The sequence below is a fragment of the Ochlerotatus camptorhynchus genome, unplaced genomic scaffold (assembly GCF_037179485.1).
Source record: "Ochlerotatus camptorhynchus isolate MF236.1 unplaced genomic scaffold, CSIRO-AGI_Acam_v1.1 ptg000570l, whole genome shotgun sequence".
Classification (NCBI taxonomy): domain Eukaryota; kingdom Metazoa; phylum Arthropoda; class Insecta; order Diptera; family Culicidae; genus Ochlerotatus; species Ochlerotatus camptorhynchus.
In genome coordinates, this window is record NW_027041051.1 from 138,741 (window position 1) to 161,943 (window position 23,203).

Consider the following 23,203-nt stretch of genomic DNA (forward strand, 5'->3'; position numbering starts at 1 on the left):
AAACCTGGAAAACCTGGAATTTACAGGGAATTTTATTTTTTTCTGGAAAAACCTGGAATATTCAGGGAATTTTGGTTCCACTCAGGGAATTTTCCACTTATCACTTCATTCGTAATTTAAAAGAAGTTTTTCGTTCAGTTTCTCGAATCGTTTCTTAAGGACACTGGATTTGACAAGCATCTGACATCTAAGACAACATGTGCGAACAAGACAAGTTCATTCAGAGAGCCTTGTCACGCTCGCTCTTCGCTGATTTGTATGTGGAGGATCAAAATCGTCGTAAAAAGGAAACAGCCGAAAAAGAGAGACTGGCAAAAGGAAGCATACGAAGCATGTATTGTATAAGAATAAGCATGCCAGACAGCAGGTTTGAGAGCCTACATAGAATTTTTTTTTAGGTTCAGAGAGGGTCGGAGATCTACTGAGAAATTTGTTGAACTTCAGGGTAGCTCGTAGATCTTGAGAACAGAACTACAAACAAATTAAAAGAACAGAAATTCATAAAAACAACATCACAAGAGAGGTCGTAGATCTTCAGATAAATGTTCAAAGAAATTTTCAAAACTTCAAGCAAGCAAAAATAATTTCAAATCAATTTGTAAAACTATATATATATATATTTACACGATTTCAGGAAAATTTTTAGATCTTGAGAGAGACATTTGAAGCTTCAAAGAAGCTCAAATATTTTCAGATAAATGTTGACAACTTGAGGTTATCTTCAACGAAATTTTCAAATCTTCAGAGTAACCCGAGAGGAATTTACAAAACATCAGAGAAGTTTGCAGATCTACTGAGAAATTTATTGAGCCTCAAGTTTTTATTTGTAGATCTTGGGAATAGAGCTACGGAGCTTAAGACAACTTTACAGAACTTTAAAGATATTTGCAGGAATTTGACAGAAAGTTTCACAGTTTCACACAAATGTGAGATCTTCAGAAAAATTCGTTAAATGTCAGAAAAGCACCTCAATTCCAAAAACAAATCGCAGGGAAGTACAAAAGTACAATATTTCGCAGAACTCCATGGAAGTCGGAAATAGATACACACCAAAAAATTCTGAATTTTACTGGCGATATAAACATCCATGCATGCAAACATTCATGCATGTAAACTTCCTTTTCACGTAAACTAGCAACTTGCAAGAAATGTTGCAAACAAAAGTGGACAGTTGCATACAATATATGGGATATTACATGACATGTCTCATAAATTTACACGATCTATAATCTAAACTTGTATGATATATGACGCTCCATTTATGTGCATCATAGTAACGGAAATTTACACTACTTTTTTTTAGCTGTGTAGATCTAAAGAACTTCAGAGAAGTCCGTAGACCTTAAAAGAAGTCCGTAGACCTTAAGAGAAGTCTGTAGAACGTCAGAAAGTTCGTACGTTTTTAGAAAAAAAATTGCAAAACTTCAGCAAAACTCACAGATCTTCGAAAAAGTTCGCCGATCTTTAGATCAAGAATCCACAAAGAAATTTAAAGAACTTTAGAAAAGTTCGGAGATCTACTGTGAAATTTATGGAACTTCAGGGCAGTTCGTAGATCTTTAGAGCAGAAATACAGTACTTCAGAAAACTTTACAGAATTTGAAATAAATTGTAGGATCTTCAGAAAAGTTCAGAGGATTGATCGTAAATCTACTCAAAAATTAGCAGATGTTTAAATAAATTTTCAGAATTTTACTGTGGTTCTTGGATTTTGAAAGACATTTACAGAACTTCAGGTAAGTTCTCTGATCCTTAGAGATATTTGCACAGCTTCAGAAAAATTAGAAAAACTTCAGAATACTTCCTAAAACATCCGGAAAACTCAAAAATTTCTTTTAATTCTTTAGAAAATTGTATAGATGTTCAGAGATATTTGCAGATATTCATTGAATCATGAAAATCTGCATAGAAAATTACAAAACTGTCAAGAAGTTTGTAGATTATTAGAAATTTTGTGAACATCAGAGATAATTGTTGATCTTCAAGGATCTTAAATCTTCAGGGATTCAGGAACTTTGTAGATTTTTAGGAAAATTTGCAGAACTTCTGAAGAACACACAGAACTTCAAAGAAATCTGTAGAACTACCGAGAAATTACCAGATTGTAGGGAAGGATTGTTGATCTTTAACGAAATTTTACCGGAGAACAGAAACAAAACTTCAGGGACGTCAGAAGGTTTGAAGACCTTGCAGAATTGAGTTGTTAACTTTTGTTAATTTTCAGAACTCAAGGAATCTTGTATATCTAGTGAGAAATTTTCCCACTAGCTTGTCTAAAGTTGGTACCGACATCCTGGCGAAGTTTTGAAATCCATTTCCATCTTCATATCGCAACTCTTGATGGACAAGATGAGCCAGATCTCTGCCGGTGTTCCTCCTGAGCAACCATTTCCTACTCCACAAAGTTCACCTTCTCTTCCTCATTTCATTTAAAATAATAGAAGCAAATACGTCTGCCGAAACTAGAGCAATTTTCCGGTAATTCATGATGGAAGTTTTTACTTTTGATTCCTGATACAGTTTTGTTTTGAAATCTAAATTGGCAGTTCTTTCGACATGTGCAAGCAGTGTGAACACCAGCAAACAGGGGGGTTCGACAAAGTGTGTCGAAAGTAAATTCGAGCAGATTTTTCATTATGGCGGCGGTCAAAATCAGACCAAGAAATAGGATAGTCTAAACGGACCATAAGAGATTGTAGACATGTGAAACCATGATTTTTTCTGTCTTGATCTTCCAAACAGAGTTGAACTCAAACATATTATCAAAATGATATGTTGTTTTTGAAAGCATATTGTTATCAAATTTTGATATATCGTTTTATCGAAATAGTGTAGATAGGTTTCTTACTTGTATTTATATTCTTGAATTAAAAAAATACTACACAAATACCAAAAAAAAAAATGTAATATTGATTGACGTAATGCATGCTACTGTATGAATAACTAATGTGATTGCAAAAACCAAATACAATATTACATCCATGGATATAATTTCTTTTCGCAAATTATGTGTAGAATAAATGCACCAATAGTGGAGGTACTTTAGTGCAATGTGTTCCTATGGTGGCTTATAGAGTCTCCCTAAGCCGCTATAGAAGTACATTACGTTAGTACAATGTACTTCTATAGCGGCTTAGGGAGACTCTATAAGCCACCATAGGAACACATTGCACTAAAGTACCTGCCCTATTGGTGCATTTACTAAACATAAATTGTACAAATTAATATTAAACAACCTATGTGCATCTGTTCTGCTGTAATATTCAAAAACTTTTTTGCTGTGCCGACGCCCAAGTTTGAACAATCGAAAATAACATAAATCAATAAGTACATAAAAGGGATTCCAGACGGATAAATAGATAAAATAATAATGTGTATGCACCTGGAATTTTTTTTCATCCGACCTGGAAATACCTGGAAAACTAAGGGAATTTGATTCCTTGGATTGAGTAGACACCCTGTTGGTACTCTGTTGCTGTACATGGAATGTGTGTTCGAACTTGGCTGTTGGCGTTCTCTGTAATTCTCTAGGTGAACTTTACGATATATCTACAGCCGAAGTTTTGGGTCTTTGAACACAACATCCGCTCTTTTCTACCCTTTTGTCATTCGATAGAAAGCACAATAATTTTCGAGTAGGTTCTGATCGGTTGAGGGGCACCGCTGTTTTAGTCTCACAGGTGAGCCAGCCAATTCTTGAAACTACATCCACGTTTTTCTTTCGCCTTTCGGAAAACATACTGCGTCGGCAAGATTCAACAATGGCAACCAAGGGATCAAGACAACTGAAGTCTCTCACGACGAAGCTCAGAGGCCTTCGCACTTCGTTCAGCAAAATTAGACGGTTTATTAGTGAGTTCAAGGAAGGGACAACGGCAAGTCAGTATTTTTAAGTTCGTATTGATCGTCTCGATGAGTTGTGGGAATCCATTAATGAGACTTCTTGGGAGATATAATCTCATGAAGATTTTGAAAACAACGAAGCATTTCATAAGGAACAGGAAGAGTTTGAAACCCGTTTCTACGACGTCAAATCTTGGATAAGGCGAACGAATTGCAAGAGGTTTCCGCCCAAAATCAAATTACTTTGCATGGTGCGGTTGATCATGTCCGTCTTCTGCAAATAAAGATACAGTGTTTCGATGGGAACATAGATGAGTGGTTGAGCTTCAGAGACATCTACACTTCTTTGATTCACCACAAAATCGATTTGCCGCCAGTTGAGAAATTCCACTACCTCAAAGGATGTCTGGCAGGAGAGGTAAGGGCTCTGGTTGATCCACTACAGATCACTTCGAACAATTATCAGCTAGCATGGGATACGCTGTTAAAGCGTTACAATAATAGCAAGCTCTTGAGGAAAAGACAAATCCAGGCGTTGCTAAAACTGCCGTCTCTCGTCAAGGAATCTGTTGATGAACTACACAAGTTGGTGGAAGGATTCGATAGAGCTACTCGGAACTTAGATCAGGTACTCGAACCTGCTGATTACAAGGACTTGCTATTAGTGGAGCTACTCAGTTCTCGTCTCGATCCAGCTACGCGTCGAGGGTGGGAGGAATTTACGTCTACCAAGGAAAAGGATACATTCAAGGACTTAATTGATTTCCTCCAACGGCGAATCCAGATCCAGTGAAATCGAAAGCCAAGCGTGATTCTACATCACAGGAAAGGCGGAAACCTGTCTACCAGAAGGTTAGCCACAATGCTACTCAGTCCAACTGTGCACAATGTCCGTCCTGCTCAGAAACCCATGGATTGCACATCTGTCCAGACTTCGTGAGGATGTCGTTATCCAGTAAGGAGTGTTTTCTGCGAAGTCATTCTCTTTGCCGAAACTGCATAAAACGAGGTCATATCGCAAGGGATTGCTCATCGAGATATTCTTGCCGAAAGAGTAAGGTCAGACGTTTTTTTTTCAAATTTAATTTTCTTAATATATCCATTAGACCTGTTCATTTTAAACGAAATGTTCGGAATGTAACGGGTCAACCGTGATTACTGTTCGTCATATTAATTTGAACTTTTGTGCAAATTTTCAGCAAAATCGGTGTTGATTTAGAGGTGCTTCTAGTTAATTTTATGTTTTCAAGGTAATTTACGGCTTATAATATTTGTATCTCGAGACTGAAACAACGAAAGCTGCTGTAACAACTTTCATAGCAAAGCTTAATGTGTTATCTACCAACTTTGTGGTCAAAGGTTGACTATTCCAAGTGATTTTATTGAATTTTCACTTAGTTTCATGCTCGAAGATATCTTAAAATGTGAAGAATTTTAAAGTATTTGTTCTACGAATTTTCCACCCATATGATATAAAAATGTGTAGTGTACGGCATAATGTTCCTCATATTGTTCTTGAAGTTTCGTTCCAACATAGTTTTCGTGTATATTTCATAGATTGAGAGATAAAAATCAGAAAAGAGGCCGTTTTAGCTAAAATTCACAAGACAACAGAACCACTTGCCTTTGATAAAAAAAAACACGTCTACTGAGGATTCATATTTATGAAAAAATCATATATCAATGAAACAGTCATCGGTCGTCATTGAAAAGCAATGCAACTATGTTCTGTCAATCTAATTGACTTTTATTGGTTCTGTTGTCTTGTGAATTTTAGCTAAACGGCCTCTTTTCTGATTTTTATTTCTCAATCTATGAAATATACACGAAAACTATGTTGGAACGAAACTTCTTGAACAATATGAGGAACATTATGCCGTACACTACACATTTTTATATCATATGGGTGGAAAATTCGTAGAACAAATACTATAAAATTCTTCACATTTTAAGATATCTTCGAGCATGAAACTAAGTGAAAATTCAATAAAATCACTTCGAATAGTCAACCTTTGACCACAAAGTTGGTAGATAACACATTAAGCTTTGCTATGAAAGTTGTTACAGCAGCTTTCGTTGTTTCAGTCTCGAGATACAAATATTATAAGCCGTAAATTACCTTGAAAACATAAAATTAACTAGAAGCACCTCTGAATCAACACCGATTTTGCTGAAAATTTGCACAAAAGTTCAAATTAACATGACGAACAGTAATCACGGTTGACCCGTTACATTCCGAACATTTCGTTTAAAATGAACAGGTCTAATATCCATGAATTCTACCAATGGGCGAAGTTTCATAGAAATCGAAGACCCTTCGGCCCAAACCTATTCGGTAATTCAATTTTGGAGCTTATTTCCGCACCATCCACATTATAGATAGCAATGAATCGCCTACAAATTTCCGTAACTCTGGTATCGGAGATTGTAAGTTATGGAAACATTGTGAAAAATCTTCTAAAATTGTAAATACAAAAAAAAAAAAAAAAAAACTAATGCATTCTGCTGCAAATTGCACAAAGGCGAAAATGAGTCTGGAAATTAGTCTCCAAAAAGTGATCATCTCTTAACAAAAAAGGCAATCTTTAGGAGCAACTAACACATGACACATTTGTGTTAGTATGGGCTAAAAGAGGCCCAACAAATAACCAAGAGCCGATCATCCCAAAGCTCACGTAGCTAGCAGAACATTACCGTCCCAATCGTAGATGTCATGTAATTATTCTACTCTTCAACTTTACTTCAATACTACTCTTTCATCGTCATCCTGATTGCTTACATGTCAGTGGAAAACTGCATCCTCTTAAATCCCCGCATAGGAGCAGTTCCACGCTAAATGGCGAATCGATAAAACTCAATTTTCTCCAATTTGCATGAAACTTTGCACACTTGTTTAAAATTGTAAATTGTCAATGATTCGAATGTTTGCTCAAATTTGGCCATTTTAGATTTTGAAATTTTTTCAATATATTTTAGCTCGAAAACGTCAATTCTGATCAAAATGACGTCCAATACAAAGTTGTGTTTCCTGTGCAAAAATCACAATAAGAAAGCGTACCAACAAAAAGTGGAAACATTTGACCAAATCGGGGAGAAGGGTAGAAGACAGAAAAAGGCGCAGCAGCGAGATTCGCGATGGGGCCGGATGCGTTAGGCGGATCAGAATCTCATCCTTCCAGCAGCTGTACTGTATGGATGGACCGTCGTCGTCACACAAGTGATTAGAACATGCGGTTGGTTCGTCTGTTGGTTGCTGCTTGATGGATGACCGTCGCGATGAACCTAACTACTAGATGCCGTGTCGAATGCTATTTTGTTCGATGCCAATGCGCCCTGACAGCCATGGGTGGGGCTATTTTCATCACCACTGAAATCAGACGTTTCAAAGGATGCGTTCAAAGGTTTCTATTTTGTTACAAATGTAGCAGTAAGTAATTGTGGACTTCTCCCAGCAAATCAAACTGCTCTTAACGAGGCTATTATCCTTTCCAATGTGGTAAACGCAGCAAACGCCCAGACATTCATAGTAAATTCCCACTTTGCACTCTGGGATTTCCACAATTATATTCGTTTATTATATAAATAAATACCGATTGTCTGCCCCCGTCCGGTCAACCGAACGGTTTCACGATAAGCTCAAATCAAGTAACCACCAAGTTGAGATAATTAAGTCCCGTACTAAACTATAAATGAGCAGAGGTGGATTACTGTGGCAATACGAGCCAACACCGCCAACAATCGAACCACGCTGCGGCAGGTACGTAAGCGATTGCCCAGACGATCTCCGGGAATGGGTGAGAACGCTAATTTTCCGATCGGTGAAAATTAGTCTACTGTGAAAGGGGGACGGCTGGTTCTGAAAGCGGGCCTCGGTTGTTTTGCGCTTTTCGGAGCGAACAGCAGTGGTTGGGACCGAAGTGTTCATAAATGTGAAAATGTGCGTTCAATGCTCGTTTTCCGAATCCATCAACATATTTGCCTTTTCGTGTCGTATCGATCTGCTGCTGTATCGCGCCACCATTTCGGCTCGGTTTTGTGTAACACAAGCCGTGGCAAAAAGGATGGTCTTACTTTTCTGAGCCTTCCTACCATGGAGGCAGAGAAATCCCGAAAACCATACCGCTACCGGACCCCACCGCTGCTAGTGGCGGGGAACAAGTTTTCTATAAATCAGCCTTCGCCTGAGCATCAAATATGAAAACAGAAGATTGAAATTTCTATTTGGATACTCGGGATAATAAATAAAATATTACACTTACATGCTGTAGCGTTGCAACATTCATCGAGCAAGCAACCAGCCAATCGGTTCTACTCTCTGCCACACACAACACACCGGCACATGAAAGTGGGTAGTGGGCTCTTTCACGGATGCAAATGTGACGACGTAACTCGCCACCGACACCGTTCATCGTTCACCGTGGCAAAGCAGTCGGAAAATGAATGAAAATCCTCGTCCAAAGGCGGCAAGGCTTTCGATGTCGAATGTCTGTGTGCAGAGCATGGAGGTACATTTCTATTCATTGGTCGTTCTGTTTTTCCAAGCCCGAGCGTTGGTGGTGTGGGATGAGGATGCAAGTTGCTCCATTTAACCCATCAACAGCATGGGCCAGGGCTTGTAACTAGAACCCAAAAGGGGTACACAGCGAGCTACAGTAGCTTTCCTTTCAATTCCTATTCACCCACCGCAGCTTTCAGCGATATGTAGCGGAATAATAACCTGGACTCGTATTGATCATAGCTCTGGTACTGGTATCTAAAAACATCGTGCTCAACACTTTCATGAATAAATGAAAAATCGAAACAGTATCAATATTGACTACATATCAAAATTCTGGAACGGTGTGTGTCCGCCAGTAAATATAATTCATTCTACCTGAGCGATTAATTATCACAACAACCTTGGTGCATCACGACCTAACCAAGAACGCAAACATCACAGACACACAAAAAAAGAAACAGGCCCTGTTGACCATCTTGGGTGACCCAGTCCATTATTAGATCATCGGAAATATAAGCTTCAGAATAACATCCACTGTATGACGATAAACTTGAGCAAATGTTGAAGAAACCCATTTTCGCAGTCCTCCCTGTGGGCCTGTGGTGTGGGTCCTTTTCAGACAGGGACCACCGAAGGTTACAAACAGAACAATCCATGCTGCAGTAGGTGTTTGTGTTGCTCATTGGCAGCCAGAGAGAACATGCCAACCAGACGTGAGCTCCAGAATGTGTTAATCATCAAATAGGTAATTCACGCTGCAGCAGATTATTAGAACAGTAAATGAACCATGACGGACACGTGCTACTGTTCAAACTGTTCGTTGTTAAAAAAAAATATGAGCGAGATGAAAATTTGACTTTCGTGAGTGGGTTTTTATTTATTATATGAAGTTTATTTCACTCCCTCATGTGACAATGCGATGTGTTCTCAAGCTTAAGAGAACGTGTTTCATGATAAGAAGTGGACACAGATAATCTACTGTGACAAAGTCGCACAGTTAATCGTGACATTATCGGAAGATTAATCAATATCCACTTACCGCTTACCAATATACGGATGGTGATTGATTGCTCACAACCAGCGTTGCCAGGTCATTTTCTGAAAAATCTGGACCAGTATAAATATAAAATCTGGATAGATCTGGAATGCTCCAAAAAATCCTGTTTTTAACATAATGCTATTGAAATCAAAGTGATGTGCAAATCTTGATCATCTGGAATTTATTCAAAGTCTACCAGAATATTTATGAAATCCATGTTTAAAAAAACGAACTTGTTAGCATTGCTAAAATCATCCAAAAGTTAAGAAAAGTTTTGACGCAGTGTTCCCAAAAAGTTTAAATAGCATTTCAAAATTGATTTAAATTTTTGGTAAAATACTGCAGAATTTTTTTTTAGAATTCTGAAGCAGCAATGAGTCAAGCAACTTTGATGGGATGATTTTTTTTAACTAAAAGTCGATTTAGTCCCTAATATTTGATGCAGTACCAGAATATGACTTAAATTTTTTTTAAAGTTTCAAATAATTGTAAAATTACTCTGCGTTTGATCAGACTTCTAATTTCATTCTTGACATCATACAACTCACAACACTCAGTAGACCAGTAGGGAATTTTGTTTTAAACTAAAATTCTCCTGGCTGAAGTGAGAATCAAAGCCTAACATCGTGGTGCTCACTCACAGTTAACCTAAACTACGGGTAACTCCACATGACAGTTACCAATAATTTATGCCAAAGAATAATATTATTAAATAACTCAAAGTCTGAAAGCGTCATTTTTGAAGTCTCAGGATCTTGAAATGATTCTAAATTCTGGAATTTATATTTTTCCTGGGTCCCAGATCATGAAATTTTTTGTTAGTCTAAATTTGCTTCATTTACAGAGTTCAATTTAAATCATCCTAGAATTTAATCATACCTCTACTCTTCGTCTTCTTCTTCTTCTTCTTCTTCTTCTTCTTCTTCTTCTTCTTCTTCTTCTTCTTCTTCTTCTTCGCATTTCAAGCTTATTGCATATCGCATATTAGCTTATTGCGTGCTCTCAACTTAGTGTTCTAGATGCACTTCCACAGTTATTAATTGAGAGCTTTCGATGCCTGTACCATTTTTGCATTTGTATAATTGTGTGGCAAGGCAAGTCCAATCATACTTCTATGCCCAGGGAAGTCAAGAAATTTTCCAACCCGAAAAATTCCTAGACCGGACCGGACTTTGTAGCTGCGCCTTTACCGACTGAGCTAAGGGAGGCCTCTCTACTCTAGATTCCCCTTAACTAATCTTGATAATATCCAAACTTATAACATTCTAATAGTGCTTAGCATTATCTCTTGTAATCTCTTATAAATTGCTCTCTGATTCCACAATTCCCTCAAACTGGTAATAATTTGTCTAATTATTTCTCTATGAAAATCTCTTAGAATATTCTTCACAATTGCCTTGGTACGCTCTTCAGAATGACCGTTACATTTTTCTCAGACTTATCCTTTGAACTGCTTTGTAGGATATTGTTTGAAAGTCACTATTTGGTCACTATTTTCGTAATTTTAGTCACTAAAGTCACTACTATGACATCACACGCCCACTACCAGCCCTGCGGGCGCGATAATTTGATTTGGGATGGTTTGTGCTGATGTTTTCCCTCCTGTTGCTTTGGTGTTTGGTGTGCTCTCGCTTTTCTTTGCTTCCGGTCTGAATCGACCGCGCTTATCTATTGTTAGGTCTTTGCCATGTGTATAGCGTTTTTTTTTATTAGTTTGTTTATTTGGAAGGCTCAATCGCGTTAGCTTTACGGAGCCGATAGTTCATTGTTCTTTGTTTGTAACAAAATGCACTTAATTCTATGTCTAGTAGGAGTTGGGCCGAATACTCGCGGCTTACTCGAGGTTAGAGAGGTACATTGTCGAAGGATAGGATCAGGGGAGGAGCTTGGGGGTAAGGTTTCGTTGTCTCATCAGAGCGTTGTCGCCAGTATGAAAGGTACTGCGGTTCTAGTTTCATCTGGAGTTCGACCGGCTATGGTGGGTGACCAGTGGGCGACGATGAGACTCATCGAAACGGGGGACAAGACAAACAAAAACTAATGAAGAGATACCAAAGACAAACGAACTAAATTCTTATACTAGACATTTGCAGAAACACATAAATCGACTGCATATAGCAGAGATCACGGGTACCTAACACGTCTCTGATATGGATATAGGGTTGTCTTCCGTGGGCCTCGAGGGTGTTCAAAAGTCGCTCTTAGGCGACGTCATTATCCGTACATTGCAAAACTGCGTGATCGATGTCATCGTAACCGTTTCCACACCGTCCACGTCCGTCGCTGTCCACGATGTTTATTCTATTGAGATGAGCATTGAGATGAGCATCTAGCGAGTAGTGGTTCGACTGTATTGCTTTTGTACACAGAGTGATATGAAAAAAAAAAGTTATATTTAGTTATAGTGTAGCTGACTAAAGAAAAATATGCGTGGAAGCATCGGGAATGCGCTCCCGGATGTATTGATTTCGTGAGTTCGTCCCAGTTGAAGATTGTTCTTATACATTTCTCGATTGTATTTTTGAGGGGACGTGTCTTGCTTTAGGGGGCAGTGCGTTTGATGGTCAGTTTGGTGTGGCTGGTGGCTTGCTCGCCCGTGCTGATGCCCCTAGCAGGTAGAGGAAAAGTTCCCCTATTGGGTGGTGGTTTTGGCATGCGTGGACGGGATGCCGGTTGCGCTGAATTGGGGTCGGATGCTTTTTTTACGGGAGCGAATGCGTCCCTTCGGGGGAGAAATCGAAATTTATTTTCATCGTTTCCCATTTGCCAGAGAGATGACCTCGATCGCGAGAGGCATGTTCCTCGGTTTTACGGTTAGGTGCCTACGAATAATGCAATTAAATTCCCATAGTATTCTTTTCGGAATTTCCTTGGAACTCTCTTTGGAGTTTGCTTATAGTTATTCGCAAAATATCAATCAGAATTTTTTTGAAAAAATATTCGGAAATAATTTACATAATTTTGAGGTAGGACTACGTCTGTGATTTCTATATAGGGGTACACTTTGTGAAAACCAAAAATGGAACATGTAACAAAATTGTGAAAGATTTTGAACGTGAATAACTTAGCTGTCCCTGGAACAATTTCAATAATGTTATCACCAATCGATCAAACATATTTCTACGCATTTGCCAAATTTAAGACTTTATAATTTTTCAAAGTGTCACTGTTGAAAATTGCATGAATGTGCTACTGTTGCTATAATAATTAAAATTATCACCGATTGCCGCCGAAAAACCATTTCCCTAACACAGATTTCAAAGTTGAATTCCATCCAGTCTCACCAAGCGGTGTTTATTCAATCACCGCGTGGTGATTGGTGGTGTTATCCAATACACAACGGAAGGCTGCCTGCAAGCAGCAAGCTGCAGCCCACATGAGCATCCATAGAAGGAAGAAGAAGCCGCACCGCTATTGATCGGAGTCAGTAGCTCTTCGTGAGTCGCTGTGGGCAATCTATGTCAAGCGCGTCATACTAAAGAGTATAAACAGAGAGAACCCCGCTCAAGTTCCTATTCCTACACAAAACCCAAACTCCTGCTACAGTTAACAAATAAAATTTATTATATAAGACCACGTAGTCCTACGTCACAATTGCGTACAACCCCATAGGGCTGTCCCTGGAGCATGATTCGATAAGGAAATAAATGTCACGATCGAACATGCAAGCTTGGCACTTGATCGATTAGTTTTTGATGTTTTTTTTTAGGTGTGTCCTTAACAAGATCATGAGGGTGGTGGATGAAGACTGACGGTAGTCACGGCGGGTCGAGTTTAATTATGTGGTTTGGTGGTTTTGATATGGTAGTATGACGCATAATCGGGGCGGTCCAGTGAAATATGAAGGAGAAAACAGTCGTTTCAAAACGCAATAGAGCTCAGTCGAGATAGCTTAAAAGATGTGCAATATTAGTACGCTGGTAAAATAATCGCGTCAGTCTTAGTTTACTTTGTGAAGTAAGAGAAACGGTAGCCCAAAAAAACAAAATTTATTTTTCTTTATGGATTTTGTTCCCAACAACGAACGTCACATAAAAGTAGAATATAATGAAGGCAAAAGCACTTTTTCTTGGCTTTTTTTCTCTAGGCTTAAAAGATCATCGGTCGTAAAGGCCTGTGTAAAGGGCACCGCCGTCGAATTTGAGTTTGAATAAATCCCAGGTCCTGTAATATTAAGAAGGCTCATAGTAAAATTGCTTGATTATCGTGTGTTTGGTGAAACTTAACATCGTCGTTAACGTCACCGTCGGGGTCGGGTTTGAATGGTTGCAATAACAACGCGATCGTGATGTGATATGAGGGGCTTGGTGGCCTTAGAGCGACCATTTTTGCTTACTGAGTAGAATATGATGTGTTTAATCTCAAGCCGCTCCACATTTAAGATTCGTTAATCGTTTTATTTGTTAATGTGAATACAAAGGGTTCAATCCCAAGCTCTTTCGCTTTATATGATCGTTAGGACATCAATTCAGCTTGCCGTTTACCAAAACGAACCCTGCTGCAATCCTTACCCTCTTACGTAATATCCCAGTGATTCCTCATGGATGTGCAGAGATCGGTTTCCATCAAAGCGAGTGTCACGTCAACACATTCCTACCCATTCCTTTCTTGACCTGTGTTAGGGAGCGGCCGGCGCTGGTATTGCCTAGTTTAAGATCAACAGTTTTTACGCATTGAGGATGATTGCTAGTCCCTAGCATCGTCTATTGGTTCTCTGTCTAATTGCAGCTGATCTGGCAATAACAGAGTAGCAACCGTGGGCGGTCAATCATGCTTATGCTATTGCTCAACGGTAAAGTTTACCTTCAAAATCTCAATAGAGGCAAAATAGCGAAGACAAAAAAATAATGTTTGAATCGACCTTCTCCGATTTGTATGAAACTATGTGTGATTGTATGTTATTGGTAGTGATTTGCTTAAATTCGAAAATTTGGGATCTTGTAAATTTTCAAAATGGCGTCCTTGAAATTTTTCAAAATACTCTAGCACGGAAACGGCATTTCTGATCGTTGAGAGTATTGTGCAGAAAAATAACCTCGTTCTGGTAACAATAAACAAAAATTGTATTTAGTTAAAGATGCTAATTTCAAATAACAGACTAGAGTGGTAATTTTTATACAATAGTTGAGGAGATAAACGTATAGAGTTAATAGTTTCGTTAGAGTACGGCAGTGTGAAATTGTATGTATAGAGAGTAGAAAGCGAGCAAGGACAACTTTTATGAATGAAGATACAAATCGGTTTGATCATCTCTCTTTACCAAACTCTCCCGTTGGAGAAGGATGGTGAGGGGTATTCCCCCGCCACCACTGGCAAAAAGAGATGATCGCCGACTCGCTCAAGTACCGACGATGTGTTTGAAACAGTTCTATCGATTTTTACCGCACTCAAGTTGTTATTTTAAAGAAGGCATCCAGTCGTAGGTTTGGAAATTGAAGCTATTGTTACCTCTACCACGGTATGTGCTCCTGTCATTGTCGACTTGACGATCTCGAGGGGACACGGGTAGGGTAGGTGCTGCTACTGTACTTTTTGACCAATGACAGTAATCGAAAAAAAATTGTATTTTTTTATTTTTATAAGGTAAGGGAAATTACGTAACCACACTTCTATTGGCATTTCACGTTTTACTTGTTTGCATTTATTTGCTGCTTGCTGCTCACTCCAATGGACATAATTGTCCAAAACTGTTTGAATACGTTTTTACAACGGTCCAAACTTCTCATGTGAGTGTGACTATAAACTTGAACCGCCCTAAAAAGAATTATACGATTATCTAAATGAAATATACTGTTCGATTCAAATCCAAATATCTCAAATAAATCTCAATATACCTCTGAGTTGTTTTGAAGAATGATTGTCTACTTGAGGTTCATTTTGAATTTGTCATTGGATCATTCATTATGCTTCTCCCGCTTCCTGTCCTTGTCCCTTGACCGGTCCTTGTCCGCAAGGAACTCCTTCGCGACCTTCACAGCAGTTCTCACAAGAGCTCAAAAAGTGACAAGGATCGCGACAAGGACAAGGAACGCTCGAAGGATAAGGGCAAGGACAAGGACCAGTCAAGGGACAAGGACAGGGAGCGGGAGAAGGATAAGGAACGATCTAAGGACAAGGATCGCAACAAGGAGAAGTCCAGCAGCGGCAGCAGCAGCAAGGACAAGCATCAGGACAGGGATCGCAACAAGGATAAACATAAGAGCAGTAGCAGTAGAAGCAAGGATAAAGACAAACAGTCCAGCAGCAGTAGCAGCAAGGACAAAGACAATGATCGGAAGGATCGCGATCGCAGCGACAAACATTCGTCGTCGAAGGTTAAGGATCGCGAGAAAAAAGGTGAAAGAGGAACCTGTAGAGCTGAGCCGAAGGTGAAGCAAGAGGAACCGGCAATGTTTTTCACCGGCACCGCTAGCAAAGATTCATCGCAGGATGTGCCAGAGGATCCTCTATGCATATCCCAGGCTAGCTCGTGCGATCAATTCCGTCAGGATGAGACACAGTTCGTCATCAAAGAGTAAGCCTCCGATCCAAATCGCGAACCCGAGCAGAAATCGATATCAGAATCGATAACAAATGAATATCCATATTTTGGTATGTTTGTGATATAAAACCTAGTTTTTATATTAATCAGTTATCGAAATATTTTATAAAATTTCAAATGAATACCAAAATAACAAAATGTGATCTTTCAGTTTTTAGACAATAACACCTAAAAGAGTTATTGAATTGGTATTAGAAGACCATCAAAATAACAAACTATGGTATTCTGGCATCTAAAAAAGCGTATGTTATTCGTTTGTTATTGTAATAACTAAATTATTTATTAGTTCGTTATTCGTAGAATATTTTTGACTTATTGTTTTTGGTATTTTACCTCTTATGTCAGCCTCACTAATACCATATTTAGGTTGCCAGTTATGCTATTTTCATACCTGAATTTGGTATTAATAAGTTATTTTTAAGTGCTCGGGAAGAAGAGGAACTAGCAGAGCACGAAGAACAGCCAAGCCAGCTGGAAATCAAGCATGAATCGGATTCCGAAGATGATGTTCCGCTGTCCAAGCGCAAGAAGAAAGACGACGATGACGATTTTGATACCGGTAGCAAGAAGAAGAAGATAAAGACCGAGAAGAAGGACTAGAAGGATAAGAAAAAAAGAAGAAGCGCGCATACGAATCCGAAGCGGAGGAACCCGAGAAGGAGGAGGAAGAGTACGAAGACGTGGTTGCTCCGAAGAAGAAGCAGGCAAAGAAAGTCAAAAAGGAGACCAAGGCCAAGACCGTGATGAAGCAAGAGCCTGTCTCCAGTCCCCAGAAGGGTCGCAAGAAGAAGGGGGAAGAGGTGGAAGAAGTCTGGAAATGGTTGGAGGAGGAAAAGCGCGAAGATGGCGTCAAGTGGAACACACTGGTGCACAAGGGCCAGGTTTTTGCGCCACCGTACGAGCCCCTGCCGGATAACATCAAGTTCGAGTACGACGGCAAGGTAATGAAGCTGTCGCAGGATGCGGAGGAGATTGTTGGTTTCTACGCCCGCATGTTGGAGCATGAGTACACCTCGAAGGATATATTCAACGACAACTTCATCATCAAAGATCAAGGTTCTCAAAAAGTGCAACTTCCGATACATGTACAGACAATTTTTCGAAATTTCCGAACAGAACCGGAACCGTATCAAGGAACAGAAGCTGAAAATGAAGGAAGAGAACGAAGCACTGATGAAGGAATACGGCACGAGTATCATCGATGGCCAACTTCCGCATTGAACCTCCGGGTTTGTTCCGTGGTCGTGGTGAGCATCTGGAGATGTGATCATCAACTGCTCGATGGAAAGTACGTATCGAAAGGCACCGGATGGAAATCGCTGGAAAGAGGTCCGTCATGATCAAGTATGTCATGTTGAATCCCTGCTCAAAGTTGAAGGGCGAGAAGGATTAGCAAAAGTACAAAACCACTCGACAACTCCTGAAGCACATCAACAAAATCCGATTCGAAGTATCAAATGTTCGCGGTCGTCGCGGGAAATATTTCGAACACATGAAAAACTCGCGGTTTACAAACAAAACACCTTTTATTACGCGAACACTAAATTACATTTATTACGGTAAAGGACGGAACGAACTGAGTGACTTGTTGCTTACGTTTTCAATTCTATCTACAAACCTATGTGCACACAGCTCACCCGATTGGTAGCGATCGGTTGTCAGCTGTGTGTACATAGAGATCAAGAGGGCCCGGCGGGAGATATTCTCACTCATATACAAACTATCTAGGGATGCACATGTAAAACTGTGTCATCGATACTTTTATCTTTTCGCTCTAGCAGATAACATTTTGCGCTCACTTGCGCTTTTTTAAGAAAAATCATTCAGAAAATCAAAAATGTCATTCAGTATTGTTCAGAAATAGATTGATTGGACCAAAATAGATCCTAAAAAATGATTAAACGAATTTATAAACTTGATTCTAAAAACATGAACTTCAGACATATTTGACAAAACTTCGTATAGCTAATTGTATAGGTAAGGAGAATTACAGAATCCATTTCCAATTTCAGCATTGATGAATGATGTCAACAAGAATCCGGTGCAGTGCTGAGATTTGTCATTGTCATTGACAGACTTTCGCGCGATATTGACAAAATTGTTTTTCACATAGGGGAAATGGATGTAATGTTGGCCTAAATGCCCCTAATATGGGCCCATACATTAATTCAGTAATCGACTAAATTTTCAATAGCGTCCAAAAATATCGATTAGAACCGTCCAATGACGCGTTCATCCAGATAAATTAATAAATAGCAGATTTTTAGCGGTGGGCCCAATCTTAGATCCATAGGCCAAAATTAGAACCATTTCGCCTAATACGAAAATTCCGCGTCTGAAATACTACTGTTTTGCTCTCGAGCACAGCATCTTTTAATAAACGTAAAATTGTTGAAATATTTCATTGCGACAGAAAGGATGCAACAAGTAGATCGCCTTTTACTAGTTTCCATATTACCATAGATAGTTACAACGGTGGAGATGCTCTAATAGGCATGACGTTCGGTACTGCATAGATAAAATGTCAGATGGTGGGTCTATCTATCCAATGAGATGAATTCTACTGTGCATCACAACATCCTCGCTCCTCGTAATTTATAATGTTTACGATACATAGGGGAAATTGCTCTAATGTTGGCCTATGAATCTAAGATTGGGCCCATCGCTAAAAATCTGCTATTTATCAACTTTATCTAGTTGAACGCGTCATTGGGACGGTACTAATGAATATGTTTGGTCGCTATTGAACATTTAGTCGATTGCTGAATTTATGTATGGGCCCAAATTAGGGGTATTTACGCCGACATTACATCCATTTCCCCTATTAGGGTTAGAAATACTCCCAGGGAGAGATGGACGGAAAAAATGTTTTGAACCGAATGAACTATCAAAATTTGAGCCAATCGAACATTCCCATTAGAATTTTTCCGAGGATTTATTATTCTTACTACATTACATTCAATGGCGTTACCGGGTTTCGAACTAGGGAAGGGCAAAAAAAAATTACTATGGACAATTTGGCCGTATGGCTGGGATCGATTCCCGGTTGAGTTGAGATCTCGCCATAATTTAATATTCGATAAGCAATTAGTTTGAAATGCAAAGAATAAGAAGAAGAAGAAGACACTGAATGGGTTTGTTTTCCGTTGATCTTGTTTTCCGTGCTCAACACCAATGCTACCGACGCCACGGAGACAGTTCCCACACCTAGACCCTACCTATCGACCCATCAACTCATGAACCGGGGACCAACGGCTTTACTTCCCTTCAGAAGGAAGGTGCGATCAGAGGTGTTATGCCTCAGAACATCCCAGCGGCGCCGACTGGGATTGAAGCCAGGCCTGCTGGGTGAGAAGTAATCAAAAACGGTCGCTCTCAGGCCACCAAGCCACTCATATCGCATCACACGACTTTTGATCGAATTGTTGAAGCCATTTTTAAATGCCCCGGAACCGACGAAAACAATGACAATTTTCACAAACCACGGTAAGCACTATGAAACTCTTTAATATGATGGGGTCTGGGTTTGATCCCACAACTTTCTGCTCAGTACGCAAATACGACTGCCTGAGGCAGCAAAGCCCAACATTTCATAACACACCACTTATGATGGAGTTAATGCTATAACCGGTCAAAACCCGACGGCGGTACCCATTTCAAATCCGGAGATGTTATTTTGATTAGGTCTTTACGTAAGTTGGGAACATCATTTATATAGCCTTCACATTTTCGTAGATTTTTGATAATTAATTTGACTACTATTGGCAACTATTGTATCACTTTCACTTTCACTAATTCATTATTCGCTTTCATTATCATTCTTGAAAAACCATAACAGATACTTATTTAATTTTGCAATTTACGAGCTATCTTTAGCATCTCTGGTTGGAAGGGAAGTAAAGCCGTTGGTCCTGGCACATGTGTTGATGGGTTCGAAAAGCTCCAGGTTAAAAATCTCTTTTGCAGACAGTGTTTTATGACTATCGGCACTCGATTGTGGAACTGAAACCGACGCTATCAAAGACAACGTCGTCTCAACGTCCAACTTCCCCAACGCCCATTTTACCCCGTTCTATCGTCCTCCGTTGCAGTCAGATGACCAAAATAAGAGCCCACAATCGTTCCATAAACAAACAAAAAAGAATCAATCCGCAACCGCCAAAACACATGTTGAATGTCGCGGCGGTGGTAATTGTTTAGATAAACGCATTTCCCCTGCAAATATTGTTTTATGAACTCAAACTACACTTACCGCAGGTCCCTTTCCCCAAAAAAACTCCCAAATCCCGGTTCACCCACCATCATAACACGCTTATTTTCCACATCACTGAAAGTGAAATGCTACCGAAAAGCCGTGGCTACCACCCGACGGGAAACCCAATTGCCAGTTGAAAATTGCACTTCCCCTCCCCCACTTACCCTTCAAATTGAAAAATAGTGAAAGCGTGAGTCAGCCACGGTGAGTGCATACTCGCGACACCCAACAACAACCAGCCGCGTGTCAATGAAAACCATCAGGTGTATTCCGATATAGTCCCCTAGGTAGGTAGGAAGGGAGGGTGGTGCTCATTCACCGGATGGGTATGTGTGTGTGTACACACACCCCACCTCCACAGAATGTTTTTGGCGCGTGGCGCGTGCCAGTCCGAAGCTCAAAAACCTGATCCCTGAAATTCGCTTTCCCACCAATTGATTCCGGGTGGGACGGTCAATGCACCAAGGTGAGGGGGAAAGAGAATTGCATTCCGATGCATTCTCTTTCCCACACACACGTGGAGGATTCGCGGGAAACAACACCCACTCGGAAGCATTCATTGCATTTTTCCGAATGACCACCACCGTCAAAAGGTACACAAACCGCTCGATGACTTCTCTCAACCCCTACCCCGCCGAATTGAATGTGTGTTCTCGTAAAGTAAAGTGAATGCAGAAAAAAGAACTGCTAGTGATGATTGATAAAGTGATAGCAAATTTGGCGGGTAATTTGGCACGTGGTCAGGTTCGTGCTGTTTGGTTTCCGAACTCCGATCACGCGTGACCGAAATCCACTCGGTGGACAATTGACTACACTTGAAAAAAAGGGCAAACATAACCAGTATGGCTGGGCATGAGGCTTGTACATTCCAGTTAGTGCAATGCTGAATGTTTTTTTTTTTTGCATGGAACTGTCAAAAAAGCATTGCACCGTGGTGGCCCACGCAGCAGTGGACAAATGGTTTCAAATTGCATTCGTAAATATTTGGAGCATCGCGCTTGCGAACATGCATTGCAGAAAGTGTTGGACGAACTCTGATATGTCCAAACGTGTTGGGTGGCAGGAAGCAGTACAAAAACGCAAACCGATGGGGACACGCTGAAGATACTCTAACTCAGTCAATTTACTTTGACGATGTACTGGAAACCTACTACATGGAGTTGGTGATGCACTCACTAGCTCTCGTAGTCGATGGAGGCCTAATCCTTTCAGCGTCATATAAGGCAGGAATTATTGATCTCGGGGATGAGTTCAAATTCCTGTTAGGCAATCTCTACATTATATCATCTCCATCTATGGAGGAAGGGTCAATGTTGCACACGCACAGAGTCGGGCAGACGTGTATTAAGATAATAGCTAAATGACGAAGTATTTCCTTTACTTATCGGTCAGCAGTAATTAAATAATAAATGTACTGAATTAATTAGCTTATGCTGAAGCTTCGGAGATGACCGGCATCGGTGCATTGCGAAGAAAGGCTTGAGTGATGTGCATATTGTTGGAAGGGGACTGGGAGAATGTTAAATGCACCCTGTTTGATGCAAAGTGCTGCGAGTGTTCACAGGTGATGACAGCAGAACTTGAGCATAAACAAAATAATAACTGCAATTTATTGGGGTTGACTTCGATGAATGTTGCATTATACAGTGATCTACATTTATCTAGTTTATTCTTGACAGAAATGCACATTTTACCTGGCATTCATTAGCCCCATTCACGCTTCAATCGGTTTTAAAGGTTGACTAAAAGTAGTCTCGCGGGCCGCTAGCACGCCTCTTTTTTTTCTTTTTCTTGAAACGTGTTTATTTCTGATTGTTTGTTGTTTAACATATTACATAAAATTTTATAAATGATTTATATCTTAAGAGAAGTATTAGATATAGGTTAAGAGAAATGTTAGTTCGTTTACATCTAAATCCTCCCTAGCTCCATCCTGTACATATTTGAGATATTCAAGAAATATTTTTGCAACTTTTCTCCTTTCTTTTGTCCTCAAAACAGTCAACTCCGGAAATTTAAACTGATTGAATCCTATGTTTCTAGTTTGAGTTCTGTTGATTAATTTTAGTTGTGTTAGAGAATACCACCAACAATTTTGCACTTTTTCGCAACCAGCATACCTGTGTTCAATATCCTCAACCTCTTGAGGACAATAAACACACATTTTACTGCCCGCTCTACCAAAGCGGAATTGTTGTTCCGCACATGAGATTTTCTCATTCACAAGAAGATCCCATCAAAAATATTTTTCCATATTTTCCCCAGTTGTATTGTGAAAACTTCACCATTATGTGTGGTTTTGGTAGTCGAGCTATATAGTTGCTGTACAAGCTGATTGATGATGGGTTTTCTTTTAAATTTTCGTGTAAGTATGGTAGTTCTAAACATACTTTTTTTAAGTAAAGAGAATTTAGTGGAATTAGTTTTATGTTCGGTGGATTCATTAAATTATCAGTAAATGTGTGAAAAAATGGTGCGATTGCCTTCAACCTAATATATCTATTAATTGATAATGCCTTACATTTGTGCTCAGGCGAAATCAATCCCAATCCTCCCAATCTTTTTGGGAGGCAAAGTTGATCAAAAGCGACCCTGTATGAAATTCGATGCCACAAAAAGTTTCCATACATGTTTTTAATTTTTGCAATAGATTTCTTATCAATTGGAACAGTTGAGGCTACATACCAAATTTTTGACGATGCATATGTGTTCAAATATACAACTTTTTGTATTAGATTTAAATTTAGAAATTGGTTGTTCCATAAAACAAATCTTAGGTTTTGAAGTAATCCTTCCCAATTCAACTCAATCATTGATTTACTGTGATTGTGATACCATATACCTAAAAATTTTATCTTTTCGTCTAAACGAATCCATTCTGGCACATCCAAACTTCTGTCAATTCCAACAATCATTGCTTTCGTTTTCGAGAAGTTTACTTTCGCACCTGATACTTTTTCAAACAAATCGAACATAGCTACATAAAATATCTAACTCCGTTGTACAACAACTTTTAAGCTTCTGCAG

The 23,203-nt window shown here is 39.5% G+C and overlaps 1 pseudogene; it reads left to right on the forward strand.

Moving 5' to 3' along the window:
* Positions 1–22,195, forward strand: part of LOC135713594 (DNA topoisomerase 1-like) — a 37,635-nt pseudogene extending 15,440 nt beyond the window's left edge.
* Positions 22,196–23,203: the final 1,008 nt, after the last annotated feature.